The 25,370-nt window shown below is 49.5% G+C and overlaps 1 protein-coding gene across 6 annotated transcripts in view; it reads left to right on the top strand.

Annotated features, from left to right (window-relative positions):
- The first annotated feature begins 1,432 nt into the window (after positions 1-1,432).
- The window catches only part of IL34 (interleukin 34), a 76,220-nt gene continuing 52,282 nt past the window's right edge, over positions 1,433-25,370 (top strand). The window contains exon 1 of one of the 6 annotated variants that reach the window (XM_054453757.2): positions 1,433-1,631. The gene's annotated coding sequence lies outside the window, so the exon portion shown is untranslated. Of the gene's footprint in view, positions 1,632-11,964; positions 12,081-18,676; positions 18,763-25,370 lie in introns of those variants that run through there. The other 5 variants (XM_054453759.2, XM_054453761.2, XM_054453758.2 and 2 more) reach the window with 5 other exon arrangements.

The following is a 25,370-nucleotide window of genomic DNA, read 5'->3' as shown; positions in this document are numbered from 1 at the left end:
CTCTCTCTCTCAATCTCTCTCTGTCTCTCTCTTTTTTTTTTTTTTCTAAGAAAAGAGACAGGGTCTTGCTCTGTCATCCAGGCTGGAGTGTAGTGGCTCGGTCATAGCTTAGTGCAGCCTCGACCTCCAGGGCTCAAGTGATCCTCCTGCCTCAGCCTCCCGAGTAGTTATGACTACAGGCATGAGCCACCATGATGCCTGGCTAATTTTTTAATTTTTTTTTTTTTTGCCAAGATGGGAGTTTTTCTATGTTGCGCAGGCTGGTCTCTAACTCCTGGGCTCAAGCCCCAGAAAAGGGGTGAGGAATCTTACCCAAGGCCAGGGCGCAGTGGCTCAAGCCTGAAATCCCAGCACTTTGGGAGGCTAAGGCAGGAGGATTCCTTGAGGCCAGCAGTTTGAGACCAGCCTGGGCAACATAGGGAGACATCTGTATCTACAAAAAATAAATAAAATAAAAATTAGCTGGGTGTAGTGGTCCCAGCTACTTGGGAGGCTGAGATGGGAGGATCGATTGAGCCCAGGAGGTCAAGACCACAGTGGGTTGTGATCGTGCCACTGCACTCTAGCCTGGGCAATAGAGTGAGACATTGTCTTAAAAAAAAGTCCAGGCATGGCAGATCATGCCTGTAATCCCAGCACTTGGGAGGCTGAGATGGGCGGATCACCTGAGGTCAGGAGTTCAAGACCAGCCTGGCCAACATGGTGAAACCCTGTCTCTGCTAAAAATACAAAATTAGCTGGGCATGGTGGAGCATGCCTGTAGTCCCCGCTGTGAAACTCCGTCTCAAAAAAAAAAAAAAAAAAAAGATTATTCACCTTTTGGAGCTCATGTCTCTTCATCTGTAGACTGGGTAACTCATTGGTGCTCAACAGGGATGATGTATCAGAGAAAGGCCTTTTCTTCCACCTAATGGATCCCCAGTCACACACACACACACACACACACACACACACACACACACCCACACACTCCAGTCACCAGTCACCACCACATCACTCAGTTTTGTGTTTTGTTTTGTTTTTTTTAGAGACAGGATCTCGCTATGTTGCCCAGGCTGGAGCACAGTGGTTATTCACAGGTGCAATTGCAGCTCACTGCAGCCTCAAACTCTTGGCCTCAAGAGAATCTCCTGCCTCAGCCCCCTGAGGCTCATGTTTCTGCACCCAACTCCCCATCACCTGGCTTTTAGTTTTATGAGAAGAGGCTTTTGTCTAGGCTGAGTGTTCTGGAGAGGAGCTGGGGTAGTCCCTTAGAACAGTCCAAGCTGCCTGGGAGCCAGGGCCTGGGTTTGGGGGACTTCTTGTAGTCAACTGGCTGGCGCCCTCAGTCAGAGCAGTCCCCTGGCTGGTCCTCTGGGTTGAAGACTCCTTCCTACTCCACACTCCAAGGCAGGCGGGGGCCACGTGGCCCTGCCCCGCCCCTGCTGGCTTCGGTTCCTGAGCAGAGCTGCAGTGGCCTGCTTTCCCCGCCCTTCTCATCAGACGGGAAGCCTGGACTGTGGGCTGGGGGCAGCCTCAGCCTCTCCCACCTGGCACCCACTGCCCGTGGCCCTTAGGCACCTGCTTGGGGTCCTGGAGCCCCTTAAGGCCACCAGCAAACCCTAGGAGACCGAGTCTTGGCACGTGAACAGGTAAGAAGGCAGCAGGCTTTCTCTCCTACGCCTGGCTTTCCTCTGCCTCTGACGGCCTGGCTTCCCCACCCCGATTCTGCTGCTGCTTCACTGATCCCAGGAAGAGGGACTTGAGCTAGACTTGACAAAGACAGTCCCAGCCAAGACGCTCTGAAGTATGCCTCAGAGAAGTATGCCTCAGCAGAACTGTCTGCTCTGGGTTTCAATTTTTAACCTTTGCCTTCATCAGCCTTGCAGGAAAAAGCAGATCCACATAACCATAAAGCTAGTCACTTCTCTGTGTGTGCCCTTCAGAGTTTAGTCAATTGACAAACCTACATTCTCAAATGGTTGGCATGGGCTGTGGGGCGCTGCTCCACTATATATTGCCGTAGGTCTTTGGACCTTAATGTACTGTGTGTGTGGACTATCACTTGCATGTATTACTTTATCAAAAATTAATTGACTTGGCTGGGCACAGTGGCTCACGCCTGTAATCCCAGCACTCTGGGAGGCTGAGGTGAGCGGATCACTTGAAGTCAGGAGTTTGAGACCAGCCTGGCCAACAAGATGAAACCCTGTCTCTACTAAAAATACAAAAGTTAGCCGGGTGTGGTGGTACATGCCTGTAATCCCAGCTACTCGGGAGGCTGAGGCAGGAGACACACTTGAACCCAGGAGGTGGAGGTTGCAGTGAGCCGAGATCGCACCACTGCACTCCAGCCTGGGCAACAGAGTGAGACTGTGTCTCAAAAAAAAAAAAAAAAAAAATTAATTGATTTCAAGTTTTTTAAAGGAAAGAGGCAAAAAAGTCAATAGCATAGGTAAGTCTTTCTCATGCAGATGGGATTTCTGAAATTAAAATGAAGTGCTCTGCTTTTAAACTTTGCATTTTTTTTTTTTTTTGAGATGGAGTCTTGCTGTGTTGCCCAGGCTGGAGTGCGGTGGCGTGATCTCAGCTCACTGCATCCTCTGCCTCCTGGGTTCAAGCGATTCTCCTGCCTCAGCCTCCTGAGTAGCTGGGATTACAGGCACCTGCCACCACACCTGGCTAATTTTTGTATTTTTAGTAGAGACGGGCTTTCATCATGTTGGCCAGGCTGGTCTCGAACTCCTGACCTCAAGTGATCCACCCACCTTGGCCTTCCAAAGTGCTGGGATTACAGGCATGAGCCACCATGCCCGGCCAACTTTGCACTTATTTTTAAATGCACATAAACCAACTAACTAGATGTTGTTTTAAGGTCCACATGGTATTCACCAAGTTAACAGACCCGTCCCTGGACGGGCAGCTTCTGTCCGCTGATGGTGAAGTTGAGTTGCTTCTAGGTGTTTTGCAATGAATAATTCGACTTTTATGGACAACTCTGTGGAAATAACTTTTTTTTTTTTTTGGTATTTGAAGTTATTGTTTTTTCCCCCTTCTCCTTGGAGTGTATTCTGCATCCAGAATGAATACTCTGGGCCAAGGGCAAGAACATTTTTGCAGCTCAGCTCATGGTATGTGTGGGGTCAGCTCACTCATGAGAATTACGAAACTAATTTACTAATTTCCAGGGCCATGGTGGCAGAATGGGCTGGGCAGGGGATTTGAGATCTCTGGGATTTCTCAGAAGGGACAGAGACAGTCTAACGTAGTGGTTAGGAGCTTGGCTTTAGAAGGCTGACTAGCCTGGGTTTGTATGCAGTAGCTGCCTGACCATGAACTTCCACCACGTAACTTCATTGTGCCTCAGTTAGTTCATATGTAAAATAGAGGTTATAAAACTTGTTAGGGGCCAGGCATGGTGGCTCACGTCTGTAAGCCTAGCACTTTGGGAGGCTGAGGTGGGTGGATTGCTTGAGCCTGGGATTTTGAGACCAGCCTGGGAAACATGGTGAAACCCTGTCTCTACAAAAACAAAAAACAAAAACAAAAACAAACAAAAACTTGTTAGGGATGTTGGAAGTCAGAGATCCTGTTTGTGAAGCATCTTGCGTAAGGTCTGGTGCTTAACAAGCACCCCTGGAGGCCCCCTCTTCCCCAAGCCTGGGGCTTTAACTAGCCAGGCAAAATTGATAAGGTCAAGGACATCTTCTTGGCCCAGAGCCTATTCTTACCCAGCTTCATCGTAACTAGAGTGAAAGGCTTCATTGCCTGTTCGAGGATATTTTGACTAGGCCTCTGTCTGTCCCAAGGCTGGCAGGTGGAGCATCAGGCTCAGGCCTCCCTCTGGGGGACCCCCAAGCTTTCATCCCCATCTGTTGTCACATCTGGATGCCACCATTCTTATCTGTCAGCCACCCTCCTCGACATGCAGGTTTAAGGGATCCTTGGACAGACTGGAGAGTTTCCGGAACATCTGCGGGTGCACCTGCCCAGCCACAGCCTGCTGTCACCGGGGTAGGTTACGCACATGGCTCAGCAGAAGGAGCGTAGGCTCTGGAGCTGGTCGGGCTGGATTCCGGTCCCGGCCACACCAATTTCCACCTGTGGGCAGTCACTGGACCTCTCCAAACCCCCAGTTTCCTCATTTGCAGAATGGACGTGTTAATACCTGTGGCCTAGAATTACGTGAGATCACCCAGATAAAGCAGTTGGCCCCAAGGAGCCCTTACCATGGAAGTCAAGGCTGCACTCCAGAGTCTTCGGGAAGGTACTGGAATTAGCCATAAAGGACAGGCAGAAAATCCTTGTGTTCATTTTCCCAGACAACAAACACTGATCGGGTTGGCCAGCCCTGGTGCTGGGAACCAGGGAGAGACACGCACAAGATGCCTGTCTGCTGTTGACACAGGCACACGCCACCTTCTGCAGAAGCATGAGAGACAATGGCCCAGTCAGCCTGGGTGCTTGGGAAGTGGCTCCATGTTTAAGGATGAGGAACAATTGATTAGGCAGAGATTGGAAGGAAGCTGGCGTAGCAGGCGTGGAAGCTGAGTTGAGTTTGGAGAAGGGAGAGATGTTTGGGAGACCTGCAGGGCTGGGTGTAGGGAGCGGGGGAGTGGGAGATGAGATGAGGGGAGGTGGTGGGGATACGATTTTGAAGAACTTTGAAGATCAAGTGAGAATTTGGATTTGATCTCAATGACAAGGAGTTTTTTTTTGTTGTTGTCATTTTTTTTTTTTTTTTGAGACGGAGTCTTGCTCTGTTGCCCAGGCTGAAGTGCAGCGTCCCGATTTTGGCTCACTGCAAACTCTGCCTCCTGGGTTCAAGTGATTCTCCTGCTTCAGCCTCCCGAGTAGCTGGGATTACAGGCACGCGCCACCATGCCTGGTTAACTTTTGTATTTTTAGTAGAGATGGGGTTTCTCCATGTTGCCCAGGCTGGTCTTGAGCTCCTGACCTCAACAGATTCACCTGCCTCAGTCTCCCAAAGTGCTGTGATTACAGGCATGAGCCACCGCGCCTGGCAATGATGAGGAGATTTAAGCAGGTTTTGAGATGCCTGTTCTTGCGGCTTCGAGGGATGAAGCAAGTGTTGGCAGCTGATGTTGTTGGTGGCCTGGTGTGCCTCCAGCCTTCCCCTGCATCTCAGGGGCTCTAATTGTACTCAAAATAAATAACTGCAAAGAGAGGGGTTCTCAGGACAGGCCTGGGTCAGGGAAGCCCGGCCTGGGAGTTGGGGCCCTGGGTGCTGGGTTCTGGTCCCAGCCTCACCACCAGAGCATGTAGATCTTTCCTCCTGCCTCAGAGGAGGACTCTGTCACCCAGGCTGGAGTGCAGTGGTGTGATCTCGGCTCACTGAAACCTCTGCCTCCTGGGTTCAACGATTTTGATGCCTCAGCCTCCCGAGTAGCTGGGATTACAGGTGTGCACCACCACGCCTGGCTAATTTTTGTATCTTTAGTAGAGATGGGGTTTCACCGTGTTGGCCAGGCTGATCTCGAACTCCTGACTCAAGTGATCCACCCACCTCGACCTCCCAAAGTGCTGGGATTACGGGCGTGAGCCACCGCGCCTGGCCCAGGGCAATTAGGCTTCTTACAGCTCTTTCCTTCCAGGGTTCTGTACAATGTTTCTGGAAGCCACAACTCCCCTTCCCCTGCCCCCAAGGCAATACTGTCCTGTGGCCTTCCCTGACCCAGCCGTAGGAGGGAGAGATATCTTGCCCCAGATGGGCAGTGTGGCGCTTTGACCTCGAGAGAGACTCCATGAAGTCTGAGAACTATGGCCTCCAGGTGTGGGATGATCCTGGGGTGGTTCTGGGCTCCAGCTGTCACGCATGCTTGCGTGTGAGGGCCACGTCTCATAAGTAAGGGGCAGTGTCCCCTGGGAACTGGGCTGCAACTGGCCTGGGAACCTGCTTCCTGAGTTTCCCAGGGGCTGCCTGGAGAGCTCTGTCTGTGCATCCCAGCATGCCTGGAAAACAGCCAGGCTTTCCCCTTGGGGTCCTCTCCACACCAGGGGATGTGGATGGGTCGAGACTTGCCTATAGCTAGAAAGGTTCAGGTCAAAATGATGAATTGGAAAGGCCAAAGACTTCCAATGTGGACTTCCCAGCAGCCACTGGGAAAAGTCAGTGCTCTGCTGCAGAGCTTTCTGGGGTGCTCATGCCTCTCCCAGCATAAGAAAGTCCGCACTCTGGCCAGGACTCCACCACCAAGTCCCAGCTGCCCTTCAGCTTTGTCACCCAGGCATCTTCTAAATTATTCCCTTCCCTCTTTCCCAAGAGCCAGCACTTTGCTGTTTCCTTGTCTTCCTGCTTTCTCTCTCTCTCTCTCTCTTTTTTTTTTTTTTTTTGAGACGGAGCCTTGGTCTGTCACCGAGGCTAGAGTGCAATGGCACGATCTTGGCTCGCTGCAACCTCTGCCTCCTTGGTTCAAGCGATTCTCCTGCCTCAGCCTCCGGAGTAGCTGGGATTACAGGCTCCTGCCACCACACCTGGCTAATTTTTGTATTTTTAGTAGAGACAGGGTTTCACCATGTTGGCCAGGCTGGTCTCGAACTCCTGACCTCAGGCAATCCTCCCGCTTTGGCGTCTCAAAGTGCTGGGATTACAAGTGTGAGCCACCATGCCTGGCCATCTTAATTATTTTTAAGGGTATAGTTCACTAGAGTTAAGAAAATCCACGTTGTACCACAGATCTCCAGAACTTTTTTCATCTTGCCAAACAGAAACTCTCTCTCTATTAAATGACTCCCCAAACTCCCCATTTCCCTCCCCCCAACCTCTGGGCACCACCTTTCAGATGTCTGCCTCTGTGAGTTTCACTGCTGTAAGTGCCTCATGTAAGTGGAATCATAATCGTACAATATTTGTCTTTTTGTGACTGGCTCATTTCACTTTTTCACTTAGCATAATGTCCTCAAGGAGTCTTGCTCTGTCATCCAGGCTGGAGTGCAGTGGTACAAACATGGCTCACTGCAGGCTCAAGCGATCCTCCCACCTCAGCCTCCCGGGTTGCTGAGACCACAGGCATGTGCTATCATACCTGGCCAATTAAAAAATAATTTTTTTGAGGCTGGGCACGGTGGCTCACGCCTGTAATCCCAGCACTTTGGGAGGCCGAGGCGGATGGATCACGAGGAGATTGAGACCATCCCGGCCAACATGATGAAACCTTGTCTCTAGTAAAAATACAAAATTAGCCAGGCCTGGTGGTGCGCACCTGTAGTCCCAGGTACTCAGGAGGCTGAGGCAGGAGAATTGCTTGAACCCAGGAGGCAGAGGTTGCAGTAAGCCGAGATTGTGCCACTGTACTCCAGCCTGGGTGACAGAGGGAGACTCTGTCTCAAAAAAAAAGAAAAATTTTTTTTGTAGAGACAGGGTCTCCCTATGTTGCACAGGCTGGTCTTGAACTCCTGGGCTCAAGCAGTCCTCCCACTTCAGCCTCCCAAAGTGCTGGGATTACAGGCGTGAGCCATGTATCTGGCCTCCTTGTTTTTTGTTTTTTTTTTTTTTGAGACGGAGTCTCGCTCTGTTGCCCAGGCTGGAGTGCAGTGGCACGATCTTGGCTCACTGCAAGCTCCGCCTCCTGGGTTCATGCCATTCTCCTGCCTCAGCCTCCCAAGTAGCTGGGAATACAGGCACCCACCACCATGCCCGGCTAATTTTTGTATTTTTAGTAGAGACGGGGTTTCACCGTGTTAGCCAGGATGGTCTCGATCTCCTGACCTTGTGATCCACCTACCTCGGCCTCCCAAAGTGCTGGGATTACAGGCATGAGCCACTGCCCCCAGCCCTGGCCTCCTTGTTTTTAAGGCTGAATGAAACCCTATTGTATGTATACACACCATATTTCGTTTATCTATTTACCTGTCAACAGATACTTGGGTTGCCTCCATCTCTTAGCTATTGTGAATAACGCTTCTACAAACATGGGTGTACAAAAATCCCTTCGAGGCCTGGCCTGGTGGCTCACATCTGTAATCCAGCACTTTGGGAAGCCGAGTCGGATCACTTGAATCCAGGAGTTGGAGATCAGCCTGGGCAACATGGAAAGACTTAGTCTCTACAAAAGATAACTGGTGGTGTGTGTGCCTGTAGATCCAGCTACGTGGGAGGCTGAGGTGGGAGGATCCCTTGAGCCCTGGAGGTTGAGGCTGCAGTAAGCTGTGTCTGCGCCACTGCACTCCAGCCTGGGTGACAGAGCAAGACCCAGCCTCAAATCAAACCAAACAAAAACAAATGTGTTACCACTCAGAGGAGCCTCAGTCCTAAGGCTCTGCCAACCCCTCCCGTGGTGAGGGTCAGAGTGGCGTGGGGTAGATGTGGGGTACGGAGCAATGGCAGGCACCGTCCTGGGCCTGCCCTCCAGCCTGGCATTGTGTGTCTGCTGCTCACTGAACGCTCACAGCTCCTTACAAGGTGCAACTGAGTCTCCCCCATTTTACAGATGAAGAAATCGAGGCACAGGGAAGTCTCCCAGCTTGCCCACGGTCACGCAGGCGGGAGGTGGCAGTGATGAGATGTGACCCCAGATGGGCTGTGCCCTGGTCCACCTGTGGCGGCCACCTGGTTTGGTCACCTTGCTGGCGGGCCCCCTGCTCTCCTGCAAGATAATCCAAGATGTTGCCGGCTCATTTGGGGGCTGCCGAGCTAGCCCTGGGGCCCTGCTCCTGCCTGCGTGAGATGGAGGCCCCTCCCAGAATGCTAGCTAGTGTCAGGGTCAACTAGGTCAGGAGCATCCAGGGGCTGGGGTTAGTCTTGCAACTCTCAGGGGTGGTCTCCTTTGGAGTCACTGCCTCCTCCCTGGCCAGGCCCTGGGTGGAGATCAATGCTGGAGGCCCTAGGGTGGCCCCTGAGCAGTGACACAGCAAGGATTTGTGGGACGGGGGCTGCTGAGAGCACCACACAGCCACCACAGACAGCGCTGAGTTTTTTTTTTTTTTGTTTTTTGTTTTTTTTGAGACAGAGTCTCACTGTCGCCCAGGCTTGAGTGCAGTGGCGCGATATGAGCTCACTGCAAGCTCTGCCTCCCGGGTTCACGCCATTCTCCTGCCTCAGCCTCCCGAGTAGCTGGGACTACAGACGCCTGCCACCATGCCCAGCTAATTTTTTATATTTTTAGTAGAGACGGGGTTTTACCGTGTTAGCCAGGATGGTCTTGATCTCCTGACCTCATGATCCGCCCGCCTCGGCCTCCCAAAGTGCTGGGATTACAGGCGTGAGCCACCGCGCCCGGCCGACAGTGCTGAGTTTGAATCCCAGCTCTGCCACCTGCCGCCTATGGGACCTTGGCAGAGTCACCATGCCTCTCCAGTCCTACTTTCCTAAGCTTAAAATGGGGAAAAATACAGAATCTCCCTACAATACACTACCCCACACCCTTCAGGATGGCTGCTATCAAAAAAAAAAAAAACCGAAAAAACAGAAAATGGCCGGGCACGGTGGCTCATGCCTGTAATCTCAGCACTTTGGGAGGCCGAGGCGAGCAGATCACTTGAGGCCAGGAGTTTGAGACCAGCCTGGCAAACATGGCGAGATCCTGGCTCCACTAAAAATACAAAAATTAGCGGGCCGTGGTGGCTGCACGCCTGTAGTCCCAATTACTCAGGAGGCTGAGGAATGAGAATCACTTGAACCCAGGAGGCGGAGGTTTCAGTGAGCAGAGGTCGCACCACTGCACTCTAGCCTGGGTGACAGAGTGAGACCCTGTCTCAAAAACAAACAGAAAACAATATGTGTTGGTGGGATGTGGAGGAACTGGCACCTTGAGCACAGTTGGTGGGATGTTAACTGGTGCAGCTGCTGTGGAAACTAGTTTAACTGGTGCAGCTGCTGTGGAAACTAGTTTAGTGGTTCCTGAAAAAATTAACAAATAGAGGCCGGGTGCGGTGGCTCATGCCTGTAATCCCAGCACTTTGGGAGGCTGAGGTGGGTGGATCACCTGAAGGTCAGGAATTTAAGACCCAAGACCAGCCTGGCCAACATGGCAAAACCCCATATTTACTAAAAATACAAAAATTAGCCAGGCATGGTGGCACATGTCTGTAATCCCAGTTACTCGGGAGGCTGAGGCAGGAGAATCACTTGAACCTGGGAGGTGGAGGTTGCAGTGAGCTGAGATCACGCCATTTCACTCCAAGCCTGGGCAATAAGAGTGAAACTTCATTACCAAAAAAAAAAAAAAATTAAAAATAGAATCACCATACAATCCAGCAATCCCACTTCTGGATATATACCAAAAAGAACTAAAAGCAGAGTCTCAAAGAGATATTTGCACACCCATGTTCATAGCAGCATCAATCATAGTAGCTAAAAGGTAAAAGCAATTCAAGTGTTCATCAACAGATGAATGGAAAAACAAAATGTGCCATATATATACACAATGTGGTATGATTCAGCCTTACAAAGGAAGAGAATTCTGACACATGCTACAACATGAATGAACTTTGAGGAAATCAAGTGAAATTAGCCAGGCACAAAAGATAAATACTGTATGATTCTACTTATGTAAGGGAGCCAGAGTAGCCAGATTAATAGAAACAGAAAGTAGAATGTTTCTATGTTGGTTGCCAGGGGCTGGGGGTGGGGAAGGAGGAATGGATATAAAGTTTTGGTTTTATAAGATGAAAAGTTCTGGAAATGGATGGTGGTGATGGTAACACAATCATATAAAAGTATTTAATGTCACTGGAAAAAAAAATGCTAGCTGAGAGTGGTGGCAAAAATACTAGCTCAGCGTGGTGGTGGGCACCTGTAATCCCAGCTACTCAGGAGGCTGAGGCAGGAGAATCGCTTGAACCCGGGAGGTGGAGGTTGCAGTGAGCCAAGGTCACGCCATTGCACTCCAGTCTGGGCAACATATAGTGAGACTCTGTGTCACCAAAAAAAAAAAAAAAAAAAAAGAAAAGAAAAAAATGGTTAAGATGGTTAATTTTTTTTTAACTTTCATTTTAGGTTCAGGGGTACATGTGCAGGTTTGTTACACAGGCAAACTCATGGCGGTTTGTTGTACAGATTATTTCATCACCCAGGAATTAAGCCCAGTACCCAATAGTTATCTTTTCTGCTCCTCTCCCTCCTCCCACCCTCCATCTTCAAATAGACCCCAGTGTCTGTTGTCCCCTCTATGTGTCCCTGAGTTCTCATCATTTAGCTCCCAATTGTAAGTGAGAAGATGCAGTATTTGGTTTTCTGTTCTGTGCTACTTTGCTGAGGACAATGGCCTCCAGCTCAATCCATGTTCCTACAAAAGACATGATCTCATTCTTTTTTATAGCTGTGGTACATTTCACTTTATGTGTTTTTTTACCATGATTTTTTTTTTTTTTTTGAGACAGAGTTTCGCTCTTGTTACCCAGGGTGGAGTGCAGTGGTGTGACCTCAGTTCACTGCAACTTCTGCCTCCTGGGTTCAAGTGATTCTCTTGCCTCAGCATCCCGAGTAGATGGGATTACAGGTGCCCGCCACCACGCCCGGCTATTTTTTGCATTTTTTGCATTTTTAGTAGAGACGGGGTTTCACCATGTTGGCCAGGCTGGTCTTGAACTCCTGACCTCAAATGATCCGCCTGCCTCGGCCTCCCAAAGTGTTGGGATTACAGGCGTGAGCCACTGCACCCAGCCTTACCATGATTTTTAAAAACAAAGGAAAAAATAGTAGGTCCTTGACAGGGTTTGTAAGGCTGGATAAGGCAGTGCATGTGAACTGTGTTATTAGCATCAGGTCTGCAGGAATCCAAGGCTTTCTGGCTTCAGGGAGGTGTTGCTGGAGAGATGGACAGACCCACACACGGGAGGGGCTTCTGTGTCCCTGTGGAAGTCATTACTCCATTCAGCATAAGCTGCTCACGACAGGAGAGGGCTGGGGTTCAGGGAACCCTTCCTGGAGCCGAGATGGGGCCCTGCTTGGGGGATTCCTAGCATGTGTGGGATGGCAGATTCCAGACATTGGAAAGTCCCTGGCAGAAAAATCACTCCCACTAAGGGGCAGTTGTAGGGAAGAGATTTGGGCTCACCCTAGAGAACTCATGATCAGAGATGTCTGCATGAGGAACAGAGGCTGCTTTGTGGAGTGGGGAGCTCCCTATTAGAGGAGGCAGGTAAGGAGGTGCCTGTGCGAGGTGGGGGTGGAGCCAAGGCTGTATACCTCCGGGGCTGTGCACTTCTCTGATGTGACCCAGTCCAGACAAAAATTGTATATAACAAACCTGTGTAAATGTGGTGCTCAGGTCAGAAGGAGGGGGCAGCCCAGTGGGAAGGCTTGTCCCAGGTCTAGCCCAATAGCACGGAAGTAGCTGGTGCTGTTCTCACTGGGCCAGGTGCTGTGTTAAGCTGAACAGGCTTGATCTCAAATCCTCACCACAGCCCTGTGCGGTAGGGGCTGTCAACACCTGGGAACCAAGGCTCAGAGGTTAAGTCGCCTGCCCAAGGTTAGCCAGCAGCTGGCGTTGCTGGGATTCGAACCCAGGCAGTCCGGCTCGAGCCCTCCATCCTGGGTGGAAGTCTCCCAAACCCGTCCCCCCGCAAGCCGGCCTCTCCCTGCTCCCTGCGCCAGCCTCTGGCAGTCAGTTCCTGGGGTCGGGGTGCGCTGCCACCCCCACAGTACAGATGTAGCTGCTGTACCCTCCCTGCTGGCAGTGCACTGCCCCTCCCTTTGGCTGCCTTCACACTGTCAGCGCTGGCTGCTCTGCGGAGCTAGAGCCGCCCCCAGCCTGCTTGGGTCTCCGGGGTCTCAGGCCAGCACTGTGGGCACCACACCGACCGAGACTGGGAGAGCCAGGCTCTGTGTCACTCAATGCCTTCCTTCTCCTGCCATTCAACGAGACACTCCTAATAACTCTCTTCCAGGCCTCTAAGTCTGTCCCATAGCTGTTGAGCTGATTTTGCCTTTTGTGCAACTGTGTATTCCAACTCAGCTCTCTGGGTGCCAAGACCTTGTCCACATGATTCAATTTGTCCAACTCCAACCTGGCCCCTGATAGGCCATAAACGCCATTCCTGATGGCAGTGATCCAGTGCCCTCCTTTGTCCCCAGAGCTGAGGCAGGATGACCACCACGCTTATAGCTAGGACAGAGGGTGACTCTGGCAGGGACAGCAGTTTATCCAGAATGACGCAGTTCGCCGGGCTTGGTGGCACTTACCTGTAGTCCCAGCTACTCAGGAGGCTGAGGTAGGAGGATCGCTTGAGCCCAGGAGGTCGAGGCTTCACTGAGCCATGATCACACCATTGTACTCCAGCCTGAGTAGCGGAGTGAGATCCTGTCTCTTTAAAAAAAAAAAAAAGAAAGAAAAAAAGAATGGCTCTCACCGTCCTCCCACCCCGCGCCTCTTAGATGGCCTGGCAGTCACCTTGTATGAAGGTACAGGGAGCTGTCATTTACCTCTTTGCCAGGCAGGGTGGTGAGCCCTATACAGGCACCATCTCCCTGGATTCTTACAGGGCCCAGCTGGTGAAGTGCAGCTGATATTCCCATACTGCAGATGAGGAAACTGAGGATCAGAGAGGTTAAGTCATGCCTAGGAGCCTGGCTTCTCCCCTCACCCTGCTGTTGCCCTGAGGCTCGGTGCTGGGGCTGGGCTGGGGCCAGGCTGGGGCCAACGGCAGTGGTGTTTGTGCTCCTTGCTGCTTGGAGGAGCAAAGTGCATTTGATCTTTCTCTTCTCACCACCATCCTGGGTGGGGGCCCTGGGCAGTACTAGGTAGTGATGAAGAAGCTGCTTAGGGTCTCCTCCAAGCTTCCATAATGGGAAGGGGCATGGGGCGGTTGGGAGGTGGTGGTCCTTCTACTCCCCCACCACCTGCTCCAGGTTCATTCTTGTCTCTACCACACTGGGTCACTCCATAGCCCTCCCCCTGGCTTCCCAGGCCCCAGTAAAACCATGCAATGCATAAAGGCCAGCAGACCTGCTGGCCTGGCTGAGGCTGGGCTGGGGCCAGGCACTTTCCAGTGTCTTCTCACAGGCAGGAAACCTTTGTTGGATGATGTCACTGGAGCAGGTGCCTCCTGTTCTACTCGCCCTCGTTCCTCTCCCCAGTGCACCCCACCCCGACCGCCTCCTGAGGTGTAATAGAAGGCCCCTCCTCTCTCTGCCTGTGAGAATCAGGTGGCAACATAACTTTTGACTCTCGTGCTGCTGTGACAGAGTTCTGGGACCCTTAACCCAACCCTGGAAGGTGTGGCTGTAAACCCCAGAGGAGGAAGCTTGGCAGGCTCAGGGTTCTGAGACTTGAATCCTGGGCTGTCTGCCTGCAAAGCCTATACCAGTTGCTGAATAATTATTTTAAAAATAGCTTTTAAACTACCTTAAAAAAAATCAGTAGACTTTTACAAAGCAGTTTTATTTATTTACTTATTTATTTATTGGTTTATTTTATTTTTTTCTTTTTTTGAGATGGAGTCTCACTCTGTCACCCAGGCTGGAGTGCAGTGGTGCGATCTTGGCTCACTGCAGCCTCTGCCTCCTGGGTGCAAGCGATTCTCCTGCCTCAGCCTCCTGAGTAGCTGGGACTACAGGCACATGCCACCATGCCCAGCTAATTTTTATATTTTTAGTAGAGACGGGGTTTCACCATGTTGGTCAGGCTGGTCTTGAACTCCTGACTTAATGATCTGCCCGCCTTGGCCTCTCAAAGTACTGGGATTACAGGCGTGAGCCACTGTGCCCGGCCCTATTTTTTTAAATTTTTCTTAAAAACACAGTTTTATTCTTTTTCTTTTTTTAATAAATAGAGGCGGGGTTTCACCATGTTGGCCAGGCTGGTCTCGAACTCCTGGCCTCAAGCAGTCCTCCTGTGTCAGCCTCCTAAAGTGTTGGGATTACAGGCATGAGCTACTGCGCCCGGCCCTATTGTCCATTTTTTAACTGGGTTGTTTGTTTTCTTATTGTTGAGTTTTAAGAGTTCTTTTTATATTTTAGATACAAGGTCTTTATCAATATGTCTTTTGCAAATATTTTATCATTTTTCCTAGCAATAGTGTCTTTTGCAGAGCAGAAGCTTTTAATTTTAATAAAGTCTAATGTCAATTTTTTATTTCAAGGATCATGCTTTTGATATATAGAAAAACATCACCAAACCCAAGATCAGTTAGATTTTCTTCCTATGTTATCTTCTAGAAGTTTTATAGTTTTGCATTTTATGTTTAGGTTCAAGTTTCATTTTGAATAAATTTTTGTGAAAGGTCTAAGGTCTAAGGTTAGACCTTAGAATCAAGATTTCTTAGTACTTAGTTTGTTGTTGTTGTTTTTTTTTTTTGAGACAGGATCTCACTCTGCTGTCCAGGCTGGAGTGCAGTGGCATGATTGTGGCTTATAGCAGTCTTGAACTCTGGGCTCAAGTGATCCTCCCACCTCAGCCTCCCGAGTAGCTGGGACTACAGGTGCATGCCACCATGCTGGGCTATTTTTTTCTTTTTTTTTTTGTGGTGATGGGGTCTTGCTATGTTGCCCAGTCTGATCTCAGACTCCTGCCCTCAAGGAATCCTCCTGCTTTAGCCTCTTGGAGCACTAGGATCAGAGGTGTGAGCTAGTGCACCTGGCAATATCTAGATTTTTTCTTGCATGTGGATGATCAATCATTCCAGCACCATTTGTTGAAAAGACTATCCTTTTTCCATTGAATTGCCTTTGCTCCTTTGTGAAAGATCAGTTGACTATATTTGTGTGAGTCTATTCTTGGTTCCCTGTTGTTCCATTGATCTATTTGTCTGTTCTTTCACCAATACCACGCTATCTTGATTGCTATAGCTTTAAGTAAGTCTTGAAGTCAGGGAGTGTCAGTTCTCTAATTCCATTCTTCTTTTTCAGCATTGTGTTGTCCTTTTAGGTCTTTTGCTACTCCATGTAAACTTTAGAATCACCTTGTAGATATCACAAAATAACTTTCTGGGATTTTTATTGTGTTGCACTGAATCTACAAAGTTGGGGAGAACAAACATCTTAACAATATTGAATCATCCTATCCATGAACATGGAATATCTCTCCATTTATTTAGATCTTCTTTGCTTTCTTTCATCAGGGTTGTATAGTACTCCTCATACAGATCTTGTACATATTTTGTTAGATTTATAGTGAAGAATTTTATTTTTGGGGTGCTAATATAAATGGCATTGTGCTTTCAATTTCAAATAGGTAATATGTGCATACAGTAAAAACATTCAATAGAGAGAGATTGGTTTATAGTGAAAAGTAGCTTCCTCTACTTCTCATTCCCTAGGCCTCCATTCATCTATCCAAAGACAGTTACTGATGCCTGGTTCTTATGGGTCCTTCCAAAGATTGTATGTGTATATTCAAGCTCTAATCTAATTCAAGCTCAATATCTAATCCTCACAAGAATTCTGCCTGGCAGGTCTTATTATCTCTGAGGGAGGGTCAAGGGCCCAAAGAGGACTTTCTGGGGAGGACTCTCTTCCTCTTCAAGAGCTCAAGCAGAACACACTGGTCCTGCCAAGATCTAGGGGCAAGGCTGCTACTGCTCAAGCCCAGAGGAAACAGGTTTTGGAAGGGAGGGCTTCTTGCCAAGCCAGTGGGTGCAGATGAGGAGGAGGTGAGGAGGAGGCTTTGGGAGGCTGCCAGTCTACTCTGGGCAGATTCATATCAAATATTCTAGGCCTTGGGAAACCCTCATATTTCCAGGTGGCTGCATTTCAATTTATCTCTCTCTCTCTCTCTTTTTTTTTTTTTTTTCCTGAGACAGAGTCTCCCGCTGTCGCCCAGGCTGGAGTGCAGTGGTGAGATCTCGGCTCACCGCAACCTCTGCCTCCCAGGTTCAAGCAATTATCCTGCCTCAGGCTCCCAAGTAGCTGGGGTAACAGGCATCCGCCACCACACCCAGCTAATTTTTTTTTGGTATTTTTAGTAGAGATGGGGTTTTGCCATGTTGGCCAGGCTGGTCTCGAACTCCTGACCTCAGGTGATTCACCCGCCTCGGCCTCCCAAAGTGTTGGGATTACAGACGTGAGCCACCGTGCCTGGCCTGCATTTCAATTTCTTAGTTTTGTTTCCTCTCTAGTTTTCTTCTCCTTCTTCTTCCTCCTCCTCTAATTCCTTCTCCTTCTTTTTCTTCTTATTCTTCTGAGACAGGATCTCACTCTATCACCCTGGCTGGAGTACATGGCTCACTGCAGCCTTGACCTCCTAGGTTCAATTAATCCTCCTGCCTCAGCCTCTCCTGTAGCTGGACCACAGGTGTGCACCACTGTGCCCTGCTAATTTTTATTTTTAATAGCGATGGGTTCTCACTTTGTTTCCCAGGCTGGTCTTGAACTCCTGGACTCATGTGATCCTCCCACTTCAACCTCCCACAGTGCTGGGATTACAGACATGAGCCACTGAGCCAGGGCTCCTCTCTCGTTTCGTAGGAACATTCTTCTGGGGAGTAGTTTAACCTTGTTTGGCTGACCTCAGGAGAAATGGGATTTGTCTTAGTCTGTTTGGGCTGCCATAAGAAAATCCAGCTGGGCGTGGTGGCTCATGCCTGTAATCCCAGCACTTTGGGAGGCCGAGGCAGACGGATTACTTGAGGTCAAGAGTTTGAGACCAGCTGGGCCAATGTGGTGAAACCCTGTTTCTACTAAAAATACAAAAATTAGCTGTGTGTGGTGGCACACACCTGTAGTCTCAGCTACTCAGGAGGCTGAGACAGGAGAATTGCTGGAACCTGGGAGGCAGAGGTTATAGTGAGCTGAGATTGTGCCACTGCACTCCAGCATGGGCGATACAGCGAGACTCCGTCTCAAAAAAAAAAAAAAAAAGAAAAAGAAAAAAGAAAATTGTATAGACTGGGAGGCTTGTAAACAACGGAAGTGTATTGTTCTAGAGCCTGGGAAGACCAAGATCAAGGCGCTGACAGATTCGGTGCCTGGTGTGGGCCCTTGTCCTAGGCGGCTGTCTTTTCCCTGTAGCCTCAGAGGCAAGAGGGGTGAGGGATCTCTCTGGGGTCTCTTTTATAAGGGTACTAAATCCACTCAAAAGGCTCACCGTCATGACCTCATCATCTTCCAAAGACTCCACCTTCTAATACCTTCACCTTGGGGTGATGAATTTTGGGGGAGACACAGCAGCATTTATTTATGCCAAGACTAAGACTGCCCGGAAAGGTGGCTAGGGTGTCCCCAGAGGCACAAAGAGGACGGTGGTCATGACAGGCTGTGATATGGAGCCAGGGAGTGTGAGTTGCTGCAAAGCAGGCATCTGAGCGGCAGATCTGGGCCAAATCAACTTCTCCCCGTGTCTTCCTCCCAGGCTGGAGGTGACTGTCTTCCGCGTGGCGTTGGGCACACTGGCATCCCATTTCCCACCGCTGCCTCAGAAACTGGAGCCCCTGCAGCCACGCATATGCCTCTCTGTACCCGTCCCCCACACCCTACCAAAGATATTTGTGTCCAGTTGCAATGGGGGTAGAGTGGCTATTGCCTGTGTGTGTCATGCTTATAGTAATGATAGCTTACCACTGACTGCAAATTTCTTTCCCTCTTTATTAAAAAAATTGGTTTTTTGTAGAGACAAGGTCTGGCTATGTTGCCCAGGCTGGTCTCAAACTTCTGGTCTCAAGTGATTTCTCTTGGCCTCCAAAAGTGCTGGGATTACAGGCATGAGCAACCGCGACCAGCCTCATTCCCATTTTACAGAGGAGGATGGGACTCTGAAGCCAGACCTGTGCTTGTACCCATAATACTCCATTGCCTCCACAGGGTCCCAGCACCCAGGGCATAGGCACACTCAGTAGAGGCCGTCCCCAGCTCAACCTGTTTGTTTGTGGATCACTTGAGCAGCTCAGGTGGGTGCCTGCTGTTTAACCGTCCTAGTGACCTGAGCCCCTTCTCCTCCGTTGTGCTCTGGGGTAGTTCCCAAGTGGCACTGCTTTGGGCCATTACTGACTTCCTTATTTCCTAGGGGCCCATCTCCTAAAGTGAAGTTACCCCCTCACAGAGTCCAGCCACTTTTTTAGCTTTTTTTTTTTTTTTTTTGGAGACAGTGTCTTGCTCTGTTGTCCAGGCTGTAGTCCAGTGGCACGATCATGGCTCCCTGTAGCCTTGAGCTCCTGGGCTCAAGTGATACTTCTGCCTCAGCCTCCCATGTAGCTGGGACCACTGGCACATGCCACCATGCCTGGCCAATTATTAATTTTTTCGTAGAGATGGAGTCTCTCCATGTTGTCCAGGCTGGTCTCGAACTCCTGGGCTCAAGTGATCCTTCTGCCTTGGTCTCCCAAAGTGCTGCGGTTAAAAGTGCTGGGGTTATGAGTGTGAGCCACTGCCTCTAGCCCAGTTTTTTAGTTCTTGTTACAAATTGCCAAGTAAGGACTAATCCAGAAAGACTGGAGTATTTTATCAATGAACATGTTTCAAACATATGTATCTCTTACAAAATGCAGTTTAATTCCTAAAGGCAGAATGTGTTTTCTTACATGATGACGTACATTCTATACAAATGTAAGCAATGTGTTTTTTAGCCCCTGCATCTATTAAATGGTAGCCATTTTGTTGTCAAGGAGCTGATTCTTTATATAGCTGTCCCTCTCCAGAATAGGCCAGGAAATGCCTGTGTGGCCCAGGCCTTGGAGGGGTAGTTTTTTTTTTTTTTTTTTTTTTTTTTTTTTTGAGATGGATTTTTGCTCTTGTCGTCCAGGCTGGAGTGCAATGGTGTGATCTTGGCTCACTGTAACCTCCGCCTCCTGAGTTCAAGCTATTCTGCCTCAGCCTCCCAAGTAGCAGGTAGCTGGGATTACAGGCGCCTGCCACCATGCCTGGCTAATTTTTTATATTTTTAGTAGAGACGGGGCTTCGCCACGTTGGCCATGCTGATCTCAAACTCCTGACCTCAGGTGATCTGCCCGCTTCAGCCTCCCAAAGTGCTGGGATTACAGGCATAAGGCACAGCGCCTGGTTGAAGGGGCAGTTCCTTAAAGGGTCTGAGATGCTTCTCCATCTTGGCATGGTTCAAACCGTCCGCCCCCAAGAACTTCCTGCCAGGCCCTTCCAGGCACACCATCCTCCATTAGCGACCTCTTAGAGGTCATCTTCCTATATCACAGGACTTGAGGGAATGGTTGGTGTCCTGGCCTCCAGCTTTTACGTCCAGTTCACCTTGCATATTAGTATTTCGTAAAGTAATGTTTTCCTCAGGCTACGCCCCTGCTCAAGAATCTGCACTGCTCCTGGTGCTTCTGTCAACTAAAGAAAAAAAAATCAATCTTTTGGCCGGGCGCGGTGGCTCACACCTGTAATCTCAGCCCTTTGGGAGGCCAAGGCTGGCGGATCACCTGAGGTCAAGAGTTTGAGACCGGCCTGGCCAACATGGCGAAACCCCAACTCTATTAAAAATACAAAAATTAGCCAGGCATGGTGGCGCATACCTATAATCCCAGCTACTTGGGAGGCTGATGTAGGAGAATCACTTGAACCGAGCACATGGAGGCTCCAGTGAGCCGAGATTGCGCCACTGCACTCCAGCCTGGGCGACAGAGTGAAACTCTTGCCTCATAACATTAAAAAAAAAAATCAATCTTTTAAAGAATTAAAATTAGTTTTATTCAGAAGTTTTACTGAGGTTGATAGACGGATGCCTGCAGTCCAGGAGCAGTTCTGTCAGACTGCTCTAAGGCAGTGTTTCAGCTCATAGCTCATACACAGGCAGTGGGGGTTCAGAAGGTGCAAAATCACATCAGGCCTGCTCAGAAGTTACATTAAAGTAGAATCGCATCAACGTTGAGTGTAAGAGTCCATCCGGTTATAGATTAGAGGCATTATCACTAACCTTGTAAGATGTTATCTCATGTTCAGCAAAAGGCAAGGCTAGGGTCACACATGTTTTAAGGAAGATACTGACTCAGGCAAGAGATGGCGGGGGTCAAGTGCTGTATCCTGTTTTGTCTTCAAGCATCTTTCTAGAGAGCTGCACGTTGTCAGAGAGCCAAGGGGCTTTGTGAAATTCTGCAGAAAAGCAGAAATGAGCAAATAGGACTTCTTAGGTTTATTACTTTGTCTTATACGTGTTATGTCAAGAACTGCCTGCCTGCCTTTCTTCCTTCCTTCCTTCCTTCCTTCCTTCCTTCCTTCCTTCCTTCCTTCCTTCCTTCCTTCCTTCCTTCCTTTCTTTCTTTCTTTCTTTCTTTCTTTCTTTCTTTCTTTCTTTCACAAAGTCTCATGGTGAGATCTAGGCTCACTGCAACCTCTGCCTCCTGGGTTCAAGTGATTCTCCTGCCTTACCCTCTCAAGTAGCTGGGACTACAGGCATGCGCCAACATGCCCAGTTAATTTTTGTATTTTTTTTTTTTTTTTAGTAGAGATGAGGTTTCGCCATGTTGGCCAGGTTAGTCTTGGGTCTCGAGCTCCTGACCTTCAGGTGATCGCCTGCCTCGGCCTCCTAAAGTGTGCTGGGATTACAGGCATGAGCCACTGTGCCTGCTGTGCCTGGGCCTTTTTTTTGGAGACAGGGTCTTGCTTTGTTGCCCAGGATAGAGTGCAGTGGTGTGATCACAGCTTACTGAAGCTTCGACCCTACTGAAGTAGGAGGGCCCAAACAACCCTCCTACTTTAGCCTCCCAAGAAGCTAGAACCATAAGCACACACTACTACACCTGGCCAGGTTTTTAATTTTTAATTTTGTAGAGATGGGGTCTCCCTATGTTGCCCAGGCTGGTCTCAAGTTCCTGGGCTCAAGTGATGCTCCCACCTCGGCTTCTCAAAGTGCTGGGATTACAGGTATGAGTCATGGCACCTGACCCTGCTTGGCTTCCAAGTCCCTCTGTAGTCTGGCCTTGTCCTGGCTGTCCAATGTAGAGTCCCCTGACACCCTGACACAGCTTCTCTGTCCCAGACAAACCCAACCTTCTCCTTGATGTCCTGAGTGTCTGCTATGTGAGTTTCATCTCCATTCTTTGTTCACTTTATCCCCACTTCTCTCTTCCCATGTCTTCTCTTGTTCCTATTTTCCATCCTTCAGCCTCTAGTGTCTCTACTCCTCTCTACCCCCGCCACAAAGCCTGCTTGACCACCTTGGCCAACTCTAATCCATCCCTTCTCTAATCACCTCTTTCATTTATTGTCCACACCACAGAGATTAGCCTTGAACCGTTCTGTAGATGTTCTCTGGATCGACCTTGAAGATCATCAACTACCCTGTGATTTCCATAAAGGCAGAGAACTGAACCCCAAGTCTAGGATGTTGCTAGGCATATGGCGCCTGCTTACCAAACATTGACAGAGCACAGCGCTGCACATGGAACTATTCTGTAAGCCCCAAGCAAGACATGAAATGCACAATGGGGCTCTTAGTCTTACCACATTCTACTAATTCTAACTTCCCCCTATCTTAGCATCCCCTCTGAAATTAGGATCAATGGTGTATAATAATTTAATTGGCAGTTTTCCCCGATCTTTCTCAATGGTGCATAAAATAATGTGCATTTTACAATCATTCGTGCATTAGGCTTGACGAAATGAGGTGTAACTGGTTGATATGACAATATGTTGGTAGCTGTTTCTGGCTTGGACATGGAAAAAAGTATTTGGGAGAAACAGGGGATGCTGGGAGAGATAGGGGATGCTGGGAGAAATGAGGAGATGCTGGAGAAGCAGGTGATGCTGGGAGAAATGAGGGGATGTTAGGAGAAGTAGGGGATGCTGGGAGAAGTGGGGGATGCTGGGAGAAATGAGGAGATGCTGGGAGAAGCAGGGATGCTGGGAGGAGTAGGGGATGCTGGGAGGAGTAGGGGATGCTGGGAGGAGTAGGGGATGCTGGGAGGAGTAGGGGATGCTGGGAGGAGTAGGGGATGCTGGGAGAAGTAGGGGATGCTGGGAGAAGTAGGGGATGCTAAGAGACGTGGGAGATGCTGGGAGAAGTAGGGGTTGCTGGGAGAAGTGAGGGATACTGACAGAGATGGAGAATACTGGGAGAGATAAGGAATGCTGAAAGAAGTGGGGGAATGCTGGGAAAGGAGGGGAGGGTGCCCTACTGGGCCCAGAGTTTCTGAATCACTCTGCATGGATTCAGCATTCCTCCTCTCCATTCCCCTGTCCTCTGTGCATGTGCTGCCTCAGAGCCTGACTCTTTATTTATTTATTTAAAAATAATTTAAAAAAATTGTAGAGACAGGGTCTTGCTATGTTTCACAGGCTGGTCTTGAACTCCTGGCCTCAAGGGATCCTCCCACCTCTGACTTCCAAAGTGCTGGAATTACAGGTGTGCCCCACCATGCCTAGCCCGGTTCCTTCTTTTTCTTTTTTTTGAGACAGTCTTGCTCTGTCGCCCAGGCTGGAGTTCAGTGGCACGATCTCGGTTCAGTGCCACCTCTGCCTCCTGGGCTCAAACAATTCTCTCACCTCAGCCTCATGAATAGCTGGGACCACCCTGCCTGGCTATTTTTTTGTATGTTTAGTAGAGATGGGGTTTTGCCATGTTGCCCAGGCTGGTCTTGAACTCCTGACCTCAAGTGATCTGCCTGTCTTGGACTCCCCAAGTACTGGGATTATAGGCGTGAGCCACTGTCATCTGGCCCCAATCCCTTTTTAATTAGAAGCCAGCCTCCAGCTGGGTTTCCCAGCAGCCCCAGGTGGTGTGGGGACAGAGGGAATGAAAGGCTATCTTCCCTTACCTGGGAGAGGCCTTCTCATGGCCCTGGCAGAGCCAAGGATGCCTTTGTGCAATTGGCTGCATGGCCGGAGACAAGGACACTGAGCTGCCAGCCCCAGCCTGAGCCCAGACAGAGAGGGCCTCAGGGAGACCGAAGGGCAAGGGCCACACACTTTCCAGCTTTTGAGGAGGTAAAGATGGCAAACCCATCCATGGTGAAGTGGAATTGCTCCTCTCCAGGCCCAGCAGCTCTGGGCTACAGCTGGAGTGGACTGCCCTGACAAGCCCAAGGTAGGGCATGCAGCTCCTGGGTTGAGACTCTGAAGTTGCAGGACTCCGGTCTCCCCGCTCCAGTGCCAGATCCTCATGGTTGCAGTGAGCCGTGGAGGCCAGGCTCCTTTGGCCTCACAATCAGGCTTTTGAGCTGTACAGAATTGCCGGGCTGGGAGAATGTGGTCTCTTCCTTTGCTTTCAAACCATTGCTGGAATGTAGGGTTACAGCAAGAGCAATCTAGATTTCATACTTGCTCCCCAACTTGCCAGCTGCGTGGCTTTAGGCAAGTTGCCAAACTTTCTGAGCTTTGGTTTCCTTATCTTTAAAATGAGGGTGAGCCGGGAGCAGTGGCTCACGTCTGTGGTCCCAGCTACTCAGGAGGCTGAGGTGGAAAGATCACTTGAGCCCTGGAGGTTGAGGCTGCAGTGAGCCGTGATCAAGCCACTGTACTCTGGCCTGGGCAACAGAGCCAGACCCTGTCTCAAAAATTAAATAAATTAAAATGAGAGCGAGAATTCGTAGCTTTGGAATTGATGTGTGTGCGTGTGTATGTGTCGAGGGAGGGGTGGTAGCTGTAGTAGGGAGGGAGAATTAAATGACATAAAGTGACTAATATTAACTATTAATTAACTAATTAATTAATTTTTAGAGATGAGATTTCCTAATGTTGCCCAGGCTGATCTTGACCTCCTGAGCTCAAGGGATCCTCCTGCTTCAGTCTCCCAAGTGACTAGGACACTGTGTGTGCACCATGCCCAGCAGATTTTATTATTGTTGTTGTTATTATTCTTATCTTTTTCCCTGTAGTTATTTTATCCCAGCAGAGGTAGCCTCAGCTTTGTCCTGGGGGCCATTGCCAGCATGAATCCATGTTTCACGGCCCCCAAACATCCCTGAAATGAGGCAGCACCATCTCTGTGGCCCCCCAACCCCAGCCCTGAGTGGGAGCCCCGGCTGTTTTTCTCTCATTCTATTAGTTTTTCTGTGAGCATCTCCTATGTGGCCACCAGGGAGCTGAGCCCTGTGACTGACATCTGCACTGTAGTTCCACTGGAGAAAAAAAAGACAAAAAAATCAATGCAAAAACAAGGAAATGTAAGAGACAGTTCTTCTCAGCCAGATGGAAGATTAGATAGTTTGGAGAGAAACACTATAAAACATGTTCAAATTTAGATACAACATAATAAATATACCATTTATTTATTTTTTGTTTATTATTATTTTTTTGAGATGGACTTTCGCTCTTGTTGCCCAGGCCAGAGCGCAGTGGTGCGATCTTGGCTCACCGCAACCTCCCCCTCTCGGGTTCAAGCGATTTTCCTGCGTCAGCCTCCCGAGTAGCTGGGACTACAGCCATGCGCCACCACACCCGGCAAATTTTGTACTTTTAGTAGAGATGGGGTTTCTCATGTTGGTCAGGCTGGTCTCGAATTCCTGACCTCAGGTGATCCACCTGCCTCAGCCTCCCAGAGTGCTAGGGTTACAGGTGTGAGTCACCGTGCCTGGCCTATTTATTTTTTAGTGTCAGGGTCTCACTC

This window comes from Pongo pygmaeus, chromosome 18 (genome assembly GCF_028885625.2).
Source record: "Pongo pygmaeus isolate AG05252 chromosome 18, NHGRI_mPonPyg2-v2.0_pri, whole genome shotgun sequence".
NCBI lineage: Eukaryota > Metazoa > Chordata > Mammalia > Primates > Hominidae > Pongo > Pongo pygmaeus.
This window is presented reverse-complemented; position numbering and strand designations above follow the sequence as displayed.